Below are 18,161 nucleotides of genomic sequence, written 5' to 3'. Positions count from 1 at the left end.
TCAAGAATGAAGAAACTGAAAAAGATGAAAGGGAATGGACTGGGAAGAGATGGGTGTTCGCTGGTAGAAGAGCTTCAGTTTACAATTAATAATAAAACATCCTCCAGAGAGCAGGAGAGAAGGGGATACATTTGAGAAAAATGGGCTTATCGAGGCGTAGAAATGACTTTCAGTTTCAACAGGAGTGGCATCGCCAATGGGTGAAGATTCAGGAATAGGTGTTAACTTCATGATAGTGAGCTGACACATTTCTTCGAATATTCTACTTCATCTGCATGGTAGGAGGTGAGCACAGTGTTGAAAGTGAGGGAAGGTGAGAATTTCAGGGATTCAAAAAAACAAGGGGAACATTCGAAGTGTGTGCAAAGCATGGGAGAATGGTTTATGATCACGTCCTGGTAGGATGCCAGATATTTATAAAACTCATTGGGAGATACGTATGAGAGATGCAGCCATAGGAAGCGGATTTTTTTGTCATCTCTCATTGGGGCCTTGGTCATCAGCTGTGCTGAGAAGTCAGAGGGACCTGAGAATTGTTCCATAAAACTTAGGAGACATGGGAATGATCGGGAGGCTGGGTCAATGCACTGGAGGATTCCTGTGTTGGGAGAACCTAAGCACGGTAGTCATTGTGTGAACAGACTGGAGGGGAGGTGTTATGATAACAGGGAGGATTCCAACCACTGATTTGATAGGTGACATATCCAGGTGAAATTTGAATCTGGGATCCACACCTCAACACCAGCATATTTAGGAATTTGAGATTCAGAAACAGCCTGAGCTACGTTTGAATTCTAGCTCTGTCATTTCCTAGCTGCATGATCTTCTCACAGAAGCAAAATTTCAGAACCTAGCTTATGTTACTTGTTAAAAGGTAACTAATCTATAAGTAACAGTGTTGTACTAAAGATAAATGAGCAAACGTAGGTAAATCTCAATCACAGGGTCTCAAAAGGAATGTTTTCTCTTCAGGATCTCAGGATCAAAGGGTTGTGATCCACGCCTCTTCCTGACACATTATCAGTATTTGTCTATGCAGTAGTTAATGATTAACATTGACTTAGGTAGCACTTGACACTTGACACATACTTGGCTATAGAAAAATTATGAAATGAAGAATGTTTCTCCCCATGACATTTAGTAGGACAGAACTCCACCTACTCTTTCACTAATGTATCTGAAGGTGTCGACTAAATTTCACCCCAAATTAAACTTCACTCTATATTTGATGAGCGTGTCTGCCCTGTGTGGATTGTGGTACCCAACAGTGGGCTTACGATGTACGTACTCCTGCTGCTTTCCTGTGCAAGAGGTTTTCAGCCCTGATTTGTGTGACAAGACCTTCCAACAAGACATGAGTCCCTGGATTGTTTTCCCCACCATGAAGTAGATCCAAAGTGGCCTGGCCACATGGTCCAAGGCCTTGGAGGGCAGCAATAGGGCTGAGGTTCTCATGTTGCCTGATTCCCACATGGGGAGGAACCAAGGTGACTGAGGGCAAGGGCATCCGGGTTGTGGGGAGAGGGCACAGCAGGGAGGGTGGGGCCTCTGAAGCACTGGGGCGGGTGTTGGAGAAAAAATCCTGGTGCGTTTGATCAAGAGTTATTTCATGAAACATTTGAGAGTGGTGTTCTTTCTGTGGAGTCAACATTCCCCAACTGATCATTGTGCGGGTTTCCTGCAGTTTGGTGTAACTGCTAGGAACTGAACATTAATGAAATAACTCTGAAAAAGTACAACACCCAAGGATTTTCATGTTTTATGTGTAAATGAAAATATTACTGTCTTGATTATGTGCAGTAGCCTACACTGCCTTATTTTTGACCCTGGAGAGAGGGGGGTTCACCATATCTACACACGCCTGGGGGTTAGGTAATAGAGCTCATTCCCAGGTGCGTGGCTGGGGATACATGCCTGGCATGCCTAACAATGCTTTAAATGCCTGGATTCTCTTGGTTGATTTCCCTTTCCTCATCTTTACCTGCTCAGTGTTTCAACTGACCCTGCATAAGTATGCAGAGGCGGACAAGTGTTGGCTGAGTTCCTTACAATGAAACAACAGGCGAGAAGAGACTTATTTTTATTCTTGAATTGGTCCGTCTTTTGCCAAATGGTCAGGTTTCTCCTTTTGGCCTGGATCTTCTAAGTGCACCCATGAAATACTAATGCCAGTTATGTTCACCACCCTGTTAGGGAGACTGATGTGGAAATAATCTCCTTCCGTCACTCACACCCACTTGTTCCAGACTCCATTAATGCTGTGACTTCACAGAGCACACGGGAGAGATTTTCACTAAGAACAATAAATACAGCCCTCAGGCTCAGTAAAGAAAAACTCCCTAATTACCATGTGAATGACTACAACAGCCTTAGGTGTGTGGTGAACACAGGTGATAGTAATGAGAGAAACAAGTTTGCAGACCCGGGGTGGGGGTGGAGGGTGGAGCAGATGTGAAAGGTGCTGGGGTGGAGGTGGGTGCTGGGCAATACAGAGTAATTATTGACTATTTCTAATTTTTAAAATATTAAACTTTTTATAGACTATATTTGAACATTTTTAAGTCTACAAAAGAAGATAAATAAAATTTCCTTCCTTCACAATAACTCAATTATCCTATGTGTACTTTTCTTTTTAAATAGTTTCCTATTTTATTTATTTTTGGCTGTGTTGGGTTTTTGTTGCTGAGCACGGGCTTTCTCTACTTGCTGCGAGCAGGGGCTACTCTTCGTTGAGGGACACGGGTTATTCATTGCGGTGTCTTCTCTTACTGCTGAGCACGGGCTCCAGGGGCGCATGCTCAGTAGTTGTGGCTCCTGGGCTTGGCCGTTCCACGGCACGTGGGATCCTCCCAGACCAGGGATCAAACCCATGTTTCCTGCATTGGCATGTGGACTCTCAACCACTGCGCCACCAGGGAAGTCCCTCCCTATGTGTTCTTCACCTTTGTTCAAACTTGAAAATTGAATGTAACATATGCAGATTATTATTTTCCTAATTGTAACTGTGTATTGAGGAGAAAGTGTATGACAGACAGAATGAAATATAGGGCACTGGACAGGAAATGACGCATTAGGGAGCTCGAAGCCCTCACTCCCCGCCAGTAACATCAATACAGCCACCAGGATTTTTCAGCACAGGGGACCCAAGAAGTGGCAACAATGATCTGTTTTCTGCTCCCACCACTCTCAGACCTGGCAGCAGTATGGATTACCTGCCGATATGTGTGTGTGCGTTTCTTTTTTCTTCGTGCCACAGCTGGACTTGCTGATTGAGCCTGCGTGTTTTTAGAAAGCAATGGCCATGCTGCGCTAACAATACAGTGGACCCTCCATCGCTCTTGTGTCTTTGGGTGTTGAGTGCACACAAAATTTGTATGATGGATCCAGGCGCAAACTTCCAGCTGTCCTCTTGGCTCATACCTGCTATGTCAGGGGAATGTTCTTCCCTTGGGAAATCAGCTCAAAGCTTTTGGAGAGAAAGGCTGCACAGGTGTAGGTTGGGGCGAGCAAGCCTCGGCATGGACGACTGGGCAAACCAAGTGAATTGCTAAGGGTTCCTGATATGAGGAAACAGGCTGAGGACATAGGGAGGCCAGGCCTGCAGAGTGAAAGTTCTTCTTGCCTGTAGGTGGCTCTGGGTGTGGGTGGAGGAGAGGTTGAGGGGCTGAGATGCCAGCTGCCTGTCCCAGGACTGCAGAAGGAGGGGGCAGAAAAGCAGGAAGTGTGGCTCATGTTTGTTTCTGACACACTCATCGTTCTGGTTCTTGACACCAGGCTATAAGGAGGAATTTACTCTTGTTTTGCAAAGTTGCTTTACCTATTCCAATCCTCTACTTTTCCATTTACTCTTTTCAAAAGATATATATAAACTCGCTATTTTCATTAGACAGCTTGTCATCAACATTTTTTCCGAGTCAATACCTATACATCTAGCTCATTTAAAAAATATATCAATAAATCAAAGCACAAAGTGATAGTACTGTATTGTCTGAATGTACTTGAAATTTACTTACCTGGTCCCTCTCAATGGCTGTTTCCTAAATGTTCTGTTCTTAAGTAATACTGATATCAATATTCTTAGTACACATGTATTTGCACACATACAAATGTTCCCACCTACCCACTTCTTGTCATTTGACTTTGCTTGTGGAATATGTAAAGATCAGTTAGGTGGTCAAGTTATCAATCGTTTCCTTTATGGCTTCTGGGCCCTGGTTTTTATGTTTTAGTAACATCTCCACTCTGCAATTACAGAATAAAATGTCGTCCATGTTTTCTATTGGTACGTTCATGGTTTCAGTTTACAGTTCACGCAGTCCATCCCCCTGCAGAATTTTCCTTGTTTACAGCGGCCGGCGGCCCAGGAATAGCGTGAAGAGCGCGTCTCCTTCGCGGCAGCCTCCCGGCACCATCTTCGCAGCTCCTCGTCCCCCGTCTGCTGCCGGGGTCGCGCCGTGTCGTGCCGAGCCGGGCGCCCCGAGACGAGCTCGGGCGTTTGCGCGGCCGGCACTGCGCCCTCGCCGATCGGCGATCGGGATCCGGCCCGGGGACGTTCGAGCTGGTTGTCGGGCGCCACCTGGCGGCCGCTTTTATATCGTCCCTTGTCTCCGGAGCTTCGGCGATCTTTGCGAGGGCTGACATTCGGACGGCGGGCGCGAGGCAGCGTTCCGGGAGGCCGGCTATGCGTGTGGCGACTGTCCCGGTGGTCCCGGGACATGGGCTCCTCCTGCGGTCGCTGGAGATTGGGTGTGTAGGTATGCGAGGCGGTGATCGTTGCCGCGCTCCCTAAGGGGAAGTGAGGGGTGCCTGGCTTGGTCGACCAGCAACCGCCCGTGCCCCTCCAGCCACGGGAACTGAGCGGACTCGAACCTACCTGGGCAGCCTGCCGCGTTGTGTACGGAGAGGGTCTTGCGAGCCCTCCGGGGCGCCTGAAGCTTAATGGTCCGTCCTTCTGAGCCACTTTAGGAGCGTTCATTTTCTACCACTTCGGTCCACCAGCGTCCCACTCCGGACGTGGGGAACGCACCGGGCACGGGCTTTGAGGCCGTTGGAGGGCCCGATATGCTTGTTGGCTGGCGCGCTTGGGTCCCGGTCTCCGGGGCATGGGCGCTTGCTGCCCTCGCGGGATTTGGACGGGTAGACATGTGTAGTGTGAGGCCGGCGCTGCGCTCCCTAGAAATCGTTGAGTGGTGGGTCTGGGCGGTTCGACCGGCACTCCCTTGCGCGTGAAACGCCCACATTGAAGCACGTGGCCAAGAGAGGGTATCCATCCCCGGAGTCGTCCCTGTGGCCATGTGGTAGTACTTTCGCTTTCCTAGTGTCGCCTGAGAGTGGTTCAAAGTCTCCTACGGACGTGGACGCCGCCAAGTTTCCGCCGGCCTTCTCTCTTGATCCTGTTCGCCCTTATTTCCAAATATATTTTTCTCCGCAGTGGGTAGGGATCGAATGGCGTAACGCGGAGGCACTGGAAGTGCGACCCCTGCCTTCACGTCCTCCTTCACAAGGGACCGCGACGTCCTGTCCAATAGGACGCCCGGTGCTGCTTCTTGGCCGCCTTGGGGAAACGGTGCGTCCCGGTCCCGTCGCCGTGGTGGAGCTCCTCCCCTGCGGCCACTTTCTCCGAAATCCGCGAGAAGCGGTCATGGGGCTCCGCAGACGGTATTCCCCTGCAGGCCGAGGTGCGTCTACGGGGTAGCGCCCGGCGTCCCCACTTCTGTTGGCCTCGTCGGCGAAACGCTTGTGTGGACCAGGTCCTCTCACCACAGGTGACAGCAAGGACAGTCTCGGGCGAGCGGGGAGGGCGCTCCAGGCGCAGCCACGGTCCCGCCTGTGGCTTGGTGGTCGGAGAAGCCTAACAAATGGGGAAATGGGGAGCTGCCTGGGGCGTCTGGTGATGGTCGTGAGGAGGCACGAGGCGATGCGCGGTCCTGTGTGGGCGCGGTTGTCAGAGGCTCCTCGTGAGCATCTCATACCGGTATGGTCTCTGAACGCGCGTGTGGACGAGGAGACAACTCGGGGAGAGAAATGTGACCTGTGGTGGTCCAGAGGGGATGAGTGCGGAGGGGTGGAGGTGCACCTTCTCTTCCGTGCCATCCAGATCTACCCCGGTGGTTTTGCCTCCATTTGGTTGTTACCTGGCGTCTGCTGCTGCAAGGACGACTAGATGACCATACAGCGTTGTCCTGGCAAGAAACAATTTGTGACTTGAGAATTTGTTTGGAGATCCACTAGTGTACACACTGGTGGAGTGAGAAATCCTGAGATCCACAGAACTGAAAATTACTAGTGTCGTTACTCAACAGTATTGTGATTACCATTGTTTGTAATTAGTGATAAAACTGAGTAAAGTTGAGTCACACAGTAGCTGATTAATTGAAGATGATCAAAGGGGGGGTTTCAGTATTTCTAAAGCCTGCTATAAATGGGCAGAGGGCAAGGTGGAGACAGCAGGTATGTGTCAGGTAAGGCTGTGACGGGTGTGAGAATAAAGAGAGGTGCTGAGAAGATTATGGAGGGTTTCTGAATGGTACAAGAGGCTGGAAAGCATTCTTAAAGATATGGGGGGGATAGATCTGATAAGTTGCAGTTTACAGAAAGAGAAAGGCTCATTGCTAGTCTCCACAGAAGGATTCAGCAACAGAGTATCTTATCAAATGCTCTGAGAAACACTCCAGGTTATAAATCCTTTAGGAACATACCCTACACATTCGCTAGCAGCAGAATTATGCATTGCTGCATTGTTTGTAATATACAGATTATTGAATAGCAGCGTTCATCCCAACGTGGATTGGCAAAGTGCATTATAGTACATCATCCATTCAGTGCACTGTCGTGCAGGAAACGATGTCTTGATAGAGGATAATTTGCAAGATACTGTCAAATGAATAAAAGCAAGCTATAACAACACCGTGCCTAGTGTTCTATTTGTGTTTTTAATTAGGGTGCCAAGGAGAAATGTATACTCATATTTGCTTGTATGCACATAAAGACACTGGAAATTTGCCGTGGAAAACCAGATACATGGCTACCTGTGGAGGGCAGGGGCTCCTGGGCAAAGAGGGGGAGGCAGTGCGGGGCACAATGTAATGCAATTTTCAGGATCTTCAACCATGTTACATGTATTACAACCTCTCTAGAAATCGAATTTTTTAAACCTCCAAGGGTTAAAATGCATTTACTATTTCTACCAAATGAGTACATGTCAAGTTTGTTTTACCACGGAGCTATGCTTTCTCTAAAATGTCTACTCGAGCCTTCCATGGTGATTTTGACTATTTTCCCTTACTTTGGTAGGAGACAAAGAAAACCAGTGGAATCATGGCTGTGTAGTTCATCAGCCCCTGCAGTGGTTCCCCTGCGTTTTTCTTTCAAATACTTTATACACTGTGTTTTTGGGTGGTATTTTCATAAGTTTTATTTGCAAGGAGGAGGATAGAGGAGAAATAAAGCTGTATTAGGGTTTTGCTAGGGTTGCCAGAACAAGATAGTGCAGACTGGGAGGCTTAATTTTCTCACAGCTCTGGAGGCTTTGAGTCCAATATCAAGGTGTCTACAGCTTCAGTTTCTTCTGAGGCCTCTCTCCCTTGCTTGCAGATGGCCGCATTCTTGCTGCATCTGCAGATGGACTTAACTCTATGAGCTGAGTGTGCATGGCTGTGTCCTAATCTTCTCATGGGGCACAGCTCTGGATTAGGGCTCACCCACGTGACCCACTTTAACTTCATCATCTCTCGTAAGGCCCTATTCCCAAATACAGTCACATTCTGAGGTACAAGCGTCTGGACTTCAATATGTGAATTTATAGGGTTTTTCAGTTCAGACCTTAAGGAAGCTGCTCCCCGTTGGTTGAAGCAGAAATCTCGGAGGGGAAGACGAGTCTTCCCACATGGCCTAGAACTTCTTGACACAGCCAAGTCATGACCCATAAGCCTGATTCCGCGGTTTAACCTGTCTCTGTGACAGAGAGTTTAGGTCAGGGAATGACTAAGGAATTACGTCCTTAGTACATTGTCACTAAATATTTCTGCCTTTTAGAGGCCAGGTGTTCACAAAAGTAAAGAAGTTATGTTTTGCTCAGCAAGTTCTCGGCCTTGGAAGTACACAACGCACTGAGGAATCAACCTAAGTGTCTCCCATATCCTGAGGAGGCCACGGACACAGGAGCAGGAGACAGCCATTAGAGGCCACAGCCTCACTGGAAGCAGGTGCATCACCAGTTTAGTTCAATCAGATCTATGTTCTAGGTGCTGAGCTTGAGGAAGGTGTCAGTCCTGGGACACTGTGGACACGGTGCAAAAAATTACCTTAAACCCTGAGTCATACTTAAATAGAAAAAATGGGAGATATTAATTCTTATTGCCTCCACTGAGCTATATACTTGGTGAAGGTGGTTATGTTATACATTTCACCTCTTAGTCTCGAGAAAATTCCACATGCTGGAATCCTGGAGACTCTCAATAAATATTTGTTACTTTAATGAGTGGTGTGTGAGGGCTACCTGATTTTTCTTGAAGACTGTTGTCCTGTGATTTACAAAATCCAGAACACTTGGGAGATATGTTCTCCCTTAAGTATCTGATGGATACTGTGGACACTCCACCTAGTAATGCACATGCACAGACACAAACACATTGCTGCAGTCGGTCTCAAGTGTTCTATTTCCCTCTTTTCAAGCTCATAGACCAACCCTTTAGCCTTCTATATATATGGGCTTTATACTGGTTTTGTGTGTGTGTGTGTGTGCGTGCATCAAGAAAGAAAAAGTTAATGGATTTGAAGGGAGAGAACACATCATCTAGCTCCTGCCCTCTCTCAAGCCAACCCGACAGCAGATAAACTTAGGATATAGGCATTCTCCATGGGGACCATCTCTTTTCCCCAGATCTTTATTTTTCTTTATTTTTAAACATCTTTTTTGGAGTATAATTGCTTTACACTGGTGTGTTAATTTCTGCTTTATAACAAAGTGAATCAGCTCTATAGCCTGGTCCTTATTGATTAGCACCATTCTCATTGGAGGAAGAATGGAATTCGGGAGGGGGACCAAGTCCCTCTGACTTCCCTGGCTCAAGGTGCAGAGGGTGGGAGGGGTGCCCCAGCCCCAGCCCCTGCACCTGCCCCCTGCCTTTGGTTACTCCCTGAAAATTAGGGGCCACAGCCTCAGCTGCAGAAGCAGAAGAGCCACTCCTCTTCTCTTTGCTTAGTGTTCTCATGCAATATCTCTTCCAATATTTTCACTTTCAGCATATGAATGTCCTTACTTCTAAGTGAGTCTCTTGTAGGCAACATATAGTTGGACCCTTTTTATGTCTATCTTGTCCATCTTTGTTTTTTTAATGTTATTAAATATTCACCTATATTTTAGTATGAAACATAATTTTATTTCTTTATATTTAAATCTTTAAGACCTACATAATTTATCTTAGTATCCAAATTTGTTTAAAAACAGCCACCCCTGACTCTGTATATTAAATAATTCAACCATCTTACACTTAACTTAAAACGACATCCCTATCACATATTAAATTTTTGTTTTTCCTTTTCCTCCTATGTCATAAGAATGTCCAGAGGAACTGAATTTAGTTGACTTCTTTAACTGTATAGAACACCTAGTCGTATTATATGAGAAGGCCATGGCAGGAGAGAAATATAATTCTACACACTAGTATGTATTCTAGACTGACTAGTCTCTTTCACTGACCATCGAAGTTACACTTTCATATCCGCATGGATACTATGGCTTAAAATGCCCTGTACATCCTCAATATACCTGTAAATTCATTTATCGACATCATTCGGTGCCTACTGTGTACCATGCAACAAGCTAAGGGGTGAACCAGACAAATACAACTCTTCCCACAATGTGGCATGAATATTATCTGGTAGAAGACAATCCTTAAACACACCAATAATTCATCACAGCTGTGTTTGGTGCTACAAAGTACAGCATAATACCCTTTGCAGCTGAGAAGTCTCGTTTCCAGGTCTGTTCACTTCTGCATACTTTGAGTGCACAGCCGATTTCCAATTCCCAATGAAAAATACCAGAAGGAACTTGGAGAATTATCTTCAGAGTATTTACAAGATGTCATAAGCTAATGAGAGGAGTAGGAAAAAATAGTTAAAACAAACCCCTAAAATATTAGGCAACAAAGTCTCATCAGCTCAATGCACTTGGGGACAGTCCTTTAAACTCTCAGGTCTATATCCTGAGCAAAGCCAGTCCCATGGCAGATGAGGTCCCAAACAAGTTAAATAAGATCAAGGATGTGGCAGAAAGGCAACTCCAATGCAGGATCATTTTGCCTTTTGAAAGGGAAAACCTGTTACTACCTTTTTATGTACTGTGACCTATTTTCCTAGGGTGTCCCTATTCTCTACAATTAATAGGTTTCAAAACTGTGGGCAACTGGAAGGAATAATTTTAATAGCTGAAACAAACAAAAAATTCCTTTATGAGAAAAAGAAGAAAGAAAACCAAAAAAACCACAAAATTTTCCAACCAGCAAATTTTACATGCATTGAGAGGCTACAGAGTCACTGACAGTGATTAAACCACAGAGCACCAGTTTTCCAGCTCAAACTGGAAAGGATTTTTTTTTAAAATTAAAGTAGATATGTCTGAGGGCATCTAAATATATAAGTATTTTCTTTGTAAAAAATTTCTCCCTCGGGGTGGGATAGGGAGGGTGGAAGGGAGACGCAAGAGGGAGGGAACATGGGCACACATGTATACATATAGCTGATTCACTTTGTTACAGAGCAGAAACCAACACAACATTATGAAGAAACTATACTCCAATAAAGATGTTTAAAAAAAAAAATTCTCCCTCACTGAAACTATTTTGATGGTAACAAATAAATGTGACTTTATAATAACCTAAAAAAAAACCCAACATAAGTGTTTGTTTTGTTTTGTTTTTCCAGTACGCGGGCCTCACTGCTGTGGCCTCTCCCGTTGCGGAGCACAGGCTCCAGATGCGCAGGCTCAGCGGCCATGGCTCACAGGCCCAGCCGCTCCATGCATATGAGATCCTCCTGGACCGGGGCATGAACCCGTGTCCCCTGCATTGGCAGGCGGACTCTCAACCACTGCACCACCAGGGAAGCCCCAAGAGGCCAATTTAAAACAAAAACAAATGGGTAACTTGTATTTTACTTTAAAATAAGTTTGAGATTTCTGAAGTCTATGTTGATGAAAGAGGATGTCAACAAATTCACTCATCACCATACATAAAGTTAAGCTTTCTAAACTAAATCTCTTTAGCATGAGGTCAAAAACAGTCTGCTCTTAGAAGATCCCCAAATGCTATCTCTTCCAACTCTTTAAAAGCTAGCTTCTTTCTCCAAGAAGCAAAATACATTCATTTTTGCAAACAAGCACCATAAGTATCTGAAATGCAAAATAACCAGCAAGCCACATTCTTTTTCACAGAATTAGCGGGAACTATCACCTGTTTCTCAGATTGTTTATGTCACTGTTTTCTTGTTTTTCACTGGCAGGACAGTCCAGAACCTCTATTTTGCCTTTTCCATCTTCTGAGTTAGGAAGCTTAATGGTATCGGTGGTGACTTCACCTTCAGAAGAGGTGCTATCATCTTCATCCTCAAATTCTGAACTGTCCTCTGAACTGTCTTGTGAATTCTCTTGTGAACTGTCATCTTCTTTTGAATCAGACTGATTCACCTCAAACAAGGCCATATCCATTTGCATAACTTTTCCGAGAGTGTCAATATTTTCAATATTGAAATGACCAGGTGGTGCAGCTGCCATCTCTTTCCTTAGCTTTTCGTTTGCCTGAGCCATCTGTGGGAGAAAGCTCTGTACTTGGTCCAATAGGGGACTCCTCTCTAACCGAACTGTTTGAAGAGTGGAATTCTTTCTGAAATTACGCTTGGAGTTGATGAGCAACCTGTCCCATATACCTCCGCGGCCGCCGCTGTCCTCCATCAGCAGCTCTCTGGACACCAAGACCCTGGAGCTGTCCCGGGAAAACGACAAACAGCTCGTGTCTGGCAGGGATTCACCGTGGGCCTCCCTGCTGCTCGCCCGTCTTCAGAGCAGCCCCTCCAGGCCTGGATGCCGGAAAAAGGCTGGGGCCATCTTTATTTTTTAACTGATGAGTTTAAGCCATATATATATATACATATATATATATATGTATATATATATATATAAATTACTGATATGGAATGACATTTAATTGCCAATTTGTTTTCTGTAATGTCATATAGCTTTTCTGTCCCATATTTTCTCACATACTGACGTCCTTTGTTCTTACTTTTTGTACTGACCCATTTTTAAAATTAATTTCTTTGGCTGTGCCAGGTCTTACTTGTGTCATGGGGGACCTTTGATCTTCTTTGTGGCATGCAAACTCTTAGTTATGGCATGGGGGATCTAGTTCCCTGACCAGGGATTGAGCCCAGGCCCTCTGCATTGGGAGCGTGGAGTCTTCGCCACTGGACCACCAGGGAAGTCCACTGACTTGACTTACTTTTAATTTCCTTCTGTGTATATTCTATAGATAATAAATTTGTGGATACCATGGAGATTACATATAAAATCCTATCAAACTAGCTTCAACTGATGTCAACATAAACTTAATCACACGCAAAATCTCTATTACATCTCCAATTACATTACACGTTACTTACATGTTATTAATGTCACAAATCACATATTTACGCATTAATTACATGTTATTAATGTCACAAGTCACATATTTATACATTGTTTTCTGTTAATGTAGATGTACGAATTCGTTATTTGGGGATGCTATAACAAAATGCCACAGCTTGGGTAGCTTATAAACAGAAGTTTATTTCTCATGGTTCTGGAGGCTGAAGTGTGAGATCAAGGTGGTTAGGTAAAGGTCTTTTTCTGAGTCATAGACTTTTCATTATATCATCACCTGGAGGAAGGGGCTACAGAGCTCTCTGGGGTCTCTTTTAAAAGCACACAAGAGACTTCCCTGGTAGGCCAGTGGTTAAGAATCCACCTTCCAATGCAGGGGACATGGGTTCGATCTCTGGTCAGAGAACTAAGATCACACATGCCACAGGGCAACTAAGCCCATGCCACAACTATTGAGCCTGTATGCTGGCTCTAGAGCCTGTCTGCCACAACTAGAGAGCCTGTGTGCTGCAACTACAGAGCCCCCATATCACAGCTAGATATGAAGCCTGTGCGTCACAACAAAGATCCCACGTGCTGCAACTAAGAGCGAATGCAGCCAAATAAGTAAATAAATACATATTTTAAAATAAATAAAAGCACGCACATCCTATTCATGGTGGCTCTCCCTTCATAACCTAAGCACCCCCCAAAGGCCCTACATCCTAATACCAACCCATTTGGAGGTTGTATTTTTAACATATGAATTTTTGGGGAAACAATCACGCAATAGCAATAAATTTATAATTATTTTAATATTTTGGTTTTAAAAAATATCCTAGAATAATAAAAAGTGTAGTTACAAGTCAAAATTTTAGTTTTTTTTTCTATTTGTCAATTTATTTACCTTTATCAGAGAAATATGTATTTTCATATGGCCTCAAGTTACTGGTGTCCTTTCATTTGAACTTGAAGTACTCCCTTTAGCATTTCTTGAAGGATAGGTATTATGGTACTGAACTCCTTCAGCTTTTGTCTGAGACTGTCTCTCATTTTCCTCATTTTTGAAGAATAATATTGTAAGATATAGAATTGTTGGTAGGTAGTTTCCGCCATACTTTAAGCATATCATTTCACTGTCTTCTGGCCTGCAAAATTTCTGATGAGAAAGCAACTGATAATCTTACTGACAATCACAATTAAGTGGATCATAATAATTGTCACATATAACTTTGTTTATATATATTTCTTAATGCTAACCTATTTACAAAAGTACTTATTGTTACAAAATTTTGTATTTATCATTCTAAGATTACTTAACAAATCTATATTTTTATTCTACTTATTTATAAAATAAGAGGTTATTAGCCAAAATTATGAATTCATAGCTGAAATGTGTGGTAAAACATTCTTGATAAGAGTTTTTCCATGTCTGAGAATTTTGATATGAACTCCGGCATTTCAGTTTGATTTTAGCATTGATAGATCCAGTGAGAGAATTCAAAGTTGACTAAGGAATTAAAAATCTCTCAGGGCTCTCCTTCATTCAATACAGTAAAAGTGTTTTCTATGTTTTGAAAACTCATGTGTATGTAAGTCTATTCAATGATATTCTCCAGTTAAAATGATCTCCATGTCAGTTACATACACATAGTATGTAAATCTTCTGCATGGACATCCCCCCTTTGTAGCATTTCTACTAGCTATCATCAAAATTCAGTCTAATTTAGTCCATAAAGTGAACACTTTATGCTGGTCTAGTGTTTACACTGCACCGTAATTGAGTTCTATGAGTCTGCTGAATTCCTAACTTACCTCATTCCCAGGTTTCACATGTGGATGACCAGGGTTCACACCCGAAGAAATTTACTATTTTCTTACAGCTACATTGTTCCACCAGGGAAATAGCTTGCCTGGATATCATTTCTTGCTTTTAATGGTCACAATTTTTGCTTGAAATAAGACAAAAATAATAATTAAATAAAATAAATAAATAAGAAACGACACATGTGACATTTGGGGATTAAATTGTTGAAAAGTACATTACATGGGGAAAGAACATGAATTTGAGGAATACACCAGTGGAATAGAAACATGGTTTAGAAAAATGTTAATAAGATGTTCAGTGTTTAGGTAAAAGAAAAATAAAATAAATTCAGACGCTACAGGGAATATGAGAGGAAAAATTATTAAGGAGACCGTGGCAAAGACAAAAACATGAAATTTTAACTCTCACGCGGACAGGAATTTTGCTTCTCTGAGGTGAAAAGTACAGGGGGAAACGTGAAGAGAAATTGATGTGTGATGCATAATGACAGAATCTGGATAATTTGACTCAATGGCTTCACATACATTTCTAAAAATATCCTTTAGTCGAGCCAACTTCCAGTTGACATTCCAAGTGTCCTGCTCCCTCCCCACACAGAACACATGTGTCTGGAGCTGACTTGGACCCCAGCCTGGGGAAACCCTCCTCTTCCCTCCACACCTACTCTTCTTGCTCCAACTGGGAAATTATATCTGTTTTGCAGAGCGGATGCCCTGGTACGTGTGGGAAATGCTAGATGGATCTGAAGTTCTGTGCTGAGAACAGTGCATGCAATGCAAGTGCAGGACAACATGCCAAGGCTCAAGTGTGAGGGCATCAATGGCAGCCCAAGTTCGAGCACCCTGAAGGGGGGAAACACTGAAGGTTGTCACCCGACACTTCACTCAAAGACAGTAAAACTCTCTGGTTGCTGCTCTTCTTGCCCAAGAGGAAAGACAGGCTGCATGCTGCCTAGACGTCTCAGCCAGGAAGGAAGCAACGTTTTCATAATGTGGTTAACACTGTTTTCTAACAGAATCCAATGAACTTAAGACCCATGAGATTATTACTTGGAGTTCATGTAGAAAGGGGCATAAAAGCTGTTATGTGTTTTTTGCTGTGTTCAAACCTCATAGTAGTCCCCCGAGCAGAAGAATTACTTAGCAACATAAAGTCACTTGTCGGTTAGATAAAATAGCCCTTATCTGTGTCCAGCATTATTCTGCGTGTTGGTGGCAGACTAGTAAGGAGTACGTGCGATTGTGGTAATGGAGACTGTATCTCAATGCAGGGACACATGTGCTGTGATAAGTAAAGGAACACATTCGTTCCAGGTTGCTCTAAGTGCTACAGAAGCATGAGTCAGGGCCAAGAGTGCAGCAGCATATGTGGAAGCTGCAGAGCCTATCTCAATAAGACATGCATAAGGAAGTAAATCAATATTGAGAGACGCACCCAGAAGATGAAACAACGGGCGTCCTCCAGCATCACGTCTGTGTACATCTTTGTCTGCAATGTGTCCAGCACGTCCTACTCTTTATGAGTGAGTTCTACGAACACGTCCTCAAAGGTCACTGATCTCTAAAGCCCCGTCAATGGCTTCTCTGGGCTGATGTGGCATGCGCCTTTCATACATATTCAGAAATAGATATACTGTGAAGGAATGTTACTAAAGGAAACATATGAGGTGTTGTGTAAAATAACCTATCAATTTCCCAAGAAAGTGGTAATCCAACTTCCAGATAGGTTATTATAAAAATTTTACATGCAAATTCATAAGTAATCTTCTCCTCCCAATTCCAAGTAAGTCTGTAGGTGCATCAAAAGGCAATCAATAGCCCTGATCTGCCACTTTGTCAATCGACAGGCAGTGGGGGTAGAGATAGAGCTGAAGCTCCATGTACATTTTACGTGTCTTTTTCACGTATTGAATGTGTATCTGGAGTCCTGCTTTTCTTTCCCGGGTTAGAGCCGCAGACACCAGTCGTCAGAACTCATGAGATTTGCTGGCTCCATGTGTCAGGAAAGCCCAGGATCAACTTTTCTCTTCTACATAGTGCTCTCCTCTGGGCTTGGAATATGAGACTTAAGTCAGCCCACGCCCTCCCATGGATCTCTTTTACCTGCTGCTGTTTAGTTTTGCTCTATTTATACCTTCACTATGCAAACCTACAACTGTGGCTCCAAAGCCTGTGCTAACCTAGGACTCTGACTCCAAAATACCCCAGGAAACTTGTCACTCAATAAGGGAAGTCTATAATCCCTCAGTCCTTAAGTTTATTAGTATTATGATTGGTAGTAGTACAGTTAATATCTTCATGATTGTAATCACTATTGATATTATTATTTATCACTATTGTTGTTATTGCATTTCTTATTCAGTTTCTCTGCTCATGAATGTATCCAATTTACTGAAGAGTATTGTGGAGGGTTTTCAACAGACTTACATAAACACGGTGCTTCCTGGTTCCTGCTGTACTTATGGGTACTTGTGGGTCAGAGAGCCTCCTGACATATTCAGACATACCCAGTGGAGGAAGGGACAGTTGTTACTGGTAAGTGAACCCCAGGGAGTACACTCTTGACTTTCTTGAGCCTCTAGAAAAATGTTTAAGTCCTCTTAAGTGACCAGAAAGTGGTGCTAGTGCAAGAGCCCTGGAAGACACCCTTGTCCTGCCAGACTCAGCACAGGATTTTCCACCTCAACTCTGTGCCAGGAACCACTATCATGTCTCCTGGGAAGGCTGGAGAGGGTGTCGCTCCTGGAGTCCAGTCCTCCGAATTAGAAAAGTCAGACCAGGAGCTGACATTGTGACAAATGAGGAGGAAGGAGTGTATCCTTGACATGCCTGAACCTGGGGACATGTTCTAAATTCACTCAGGGATCCAGGAAAAGCTGGTGCGGCACTGGCAGACATAGAGATGGTGACGTGGCTGCTCAAGTAACCATTTCTTTTTCGAAGTCCCCCAGGGAGCCCCTGCACTGTTTGTGCCAACATATCATCCTCCCTGCTGACCCAGGATCACCTGCTTGTTTTCTCCTCTCAGAACAAATTTCTTTGTGCAAACCTAGCATTCTGACTCTAAACTATCCCAGAGGACATCTGATATAGGTACCCTGAAATTTACTTAGAGGAGTCTGTACGCAAATCTGCAATCTTTCTATGTTTACTTTTCTCTTTAACAGTAGTAATGGTAATATCATCATAATTCTCACTATTATTGTTTTTAGTCCATTTTATTACCTTTATTAATATGCATTATCTTTGTGGTTGTTTCTACATAACATTGAGTAGACCTGCTCTATGCTAAAGATTGTCTGATTTACTGCAGATCATTATGGAGGGTTTCCCAACATACAAAATACATACACCTAGTTACTCCTGAGCTCCCACAGCACTTAGCTGGGTGTCCTCGACTCAAGGTCTCTATGAAGCTGGGGCTGAGGTCTCAGCTGTCGCTCCACAGGGGAGGATTTTTTCCCAGACTCACTGAGATGGGTACTGACAGGATGCAGTCCGAGCTGAGAGCCTAGTGCCTCTGCCTGGAGGCCTGGGACTTCCCTGTGTTCTCTCCTATGTGGGCCTCTCCATATGGCACCTAGGAACACCCATGCAGGCTTCCCCAGGTCCAGGGATAGGAGAGACAGACAGACAGAAACAGAGAGAGGACACAGGATGCAGCAAGTGAGATGTAAGTGACAGAGGTTCTGTCAATGAATCTTAACACTGACCTCCC

General features: G+C 44.0%; 1 pseudogene; it reads right to left on the bottom strand.

The window, feature by feature from the left end:
* Positions 1–1,327: 1,327 nt before the first annotated feature.
* On the bottom strand, positions 1,328–12,103 carry LOC114891508 (annotated as a pseudogene).
* Positions 12,104–18,161: the final 6,058 nt, after the last annotated feature.

This window comes from Monodon monoceros, unplaced genomic scaffold, assembly GCF_005190385.1.
Source record: "Monodon monoceros isolate NGI ecotype Baffin Bay Population unplaced genomic scaffold, NGI_Narwhal_1 Contig783_ctg1, whole genome shotgun sequence".
Taxonomy (NCBI): domain Eukaryota; kingdom Metazoa; phylum Chordata; class Mammalia; order Artiodactyla; family Monodontidae; genus Monodon; species Monodon monoceros.
The sequence above is the reverse complement of the archived record's forward strand: the minus strand, read 5'-3'. Positions and strand labels throughout refer to the sequence as shown.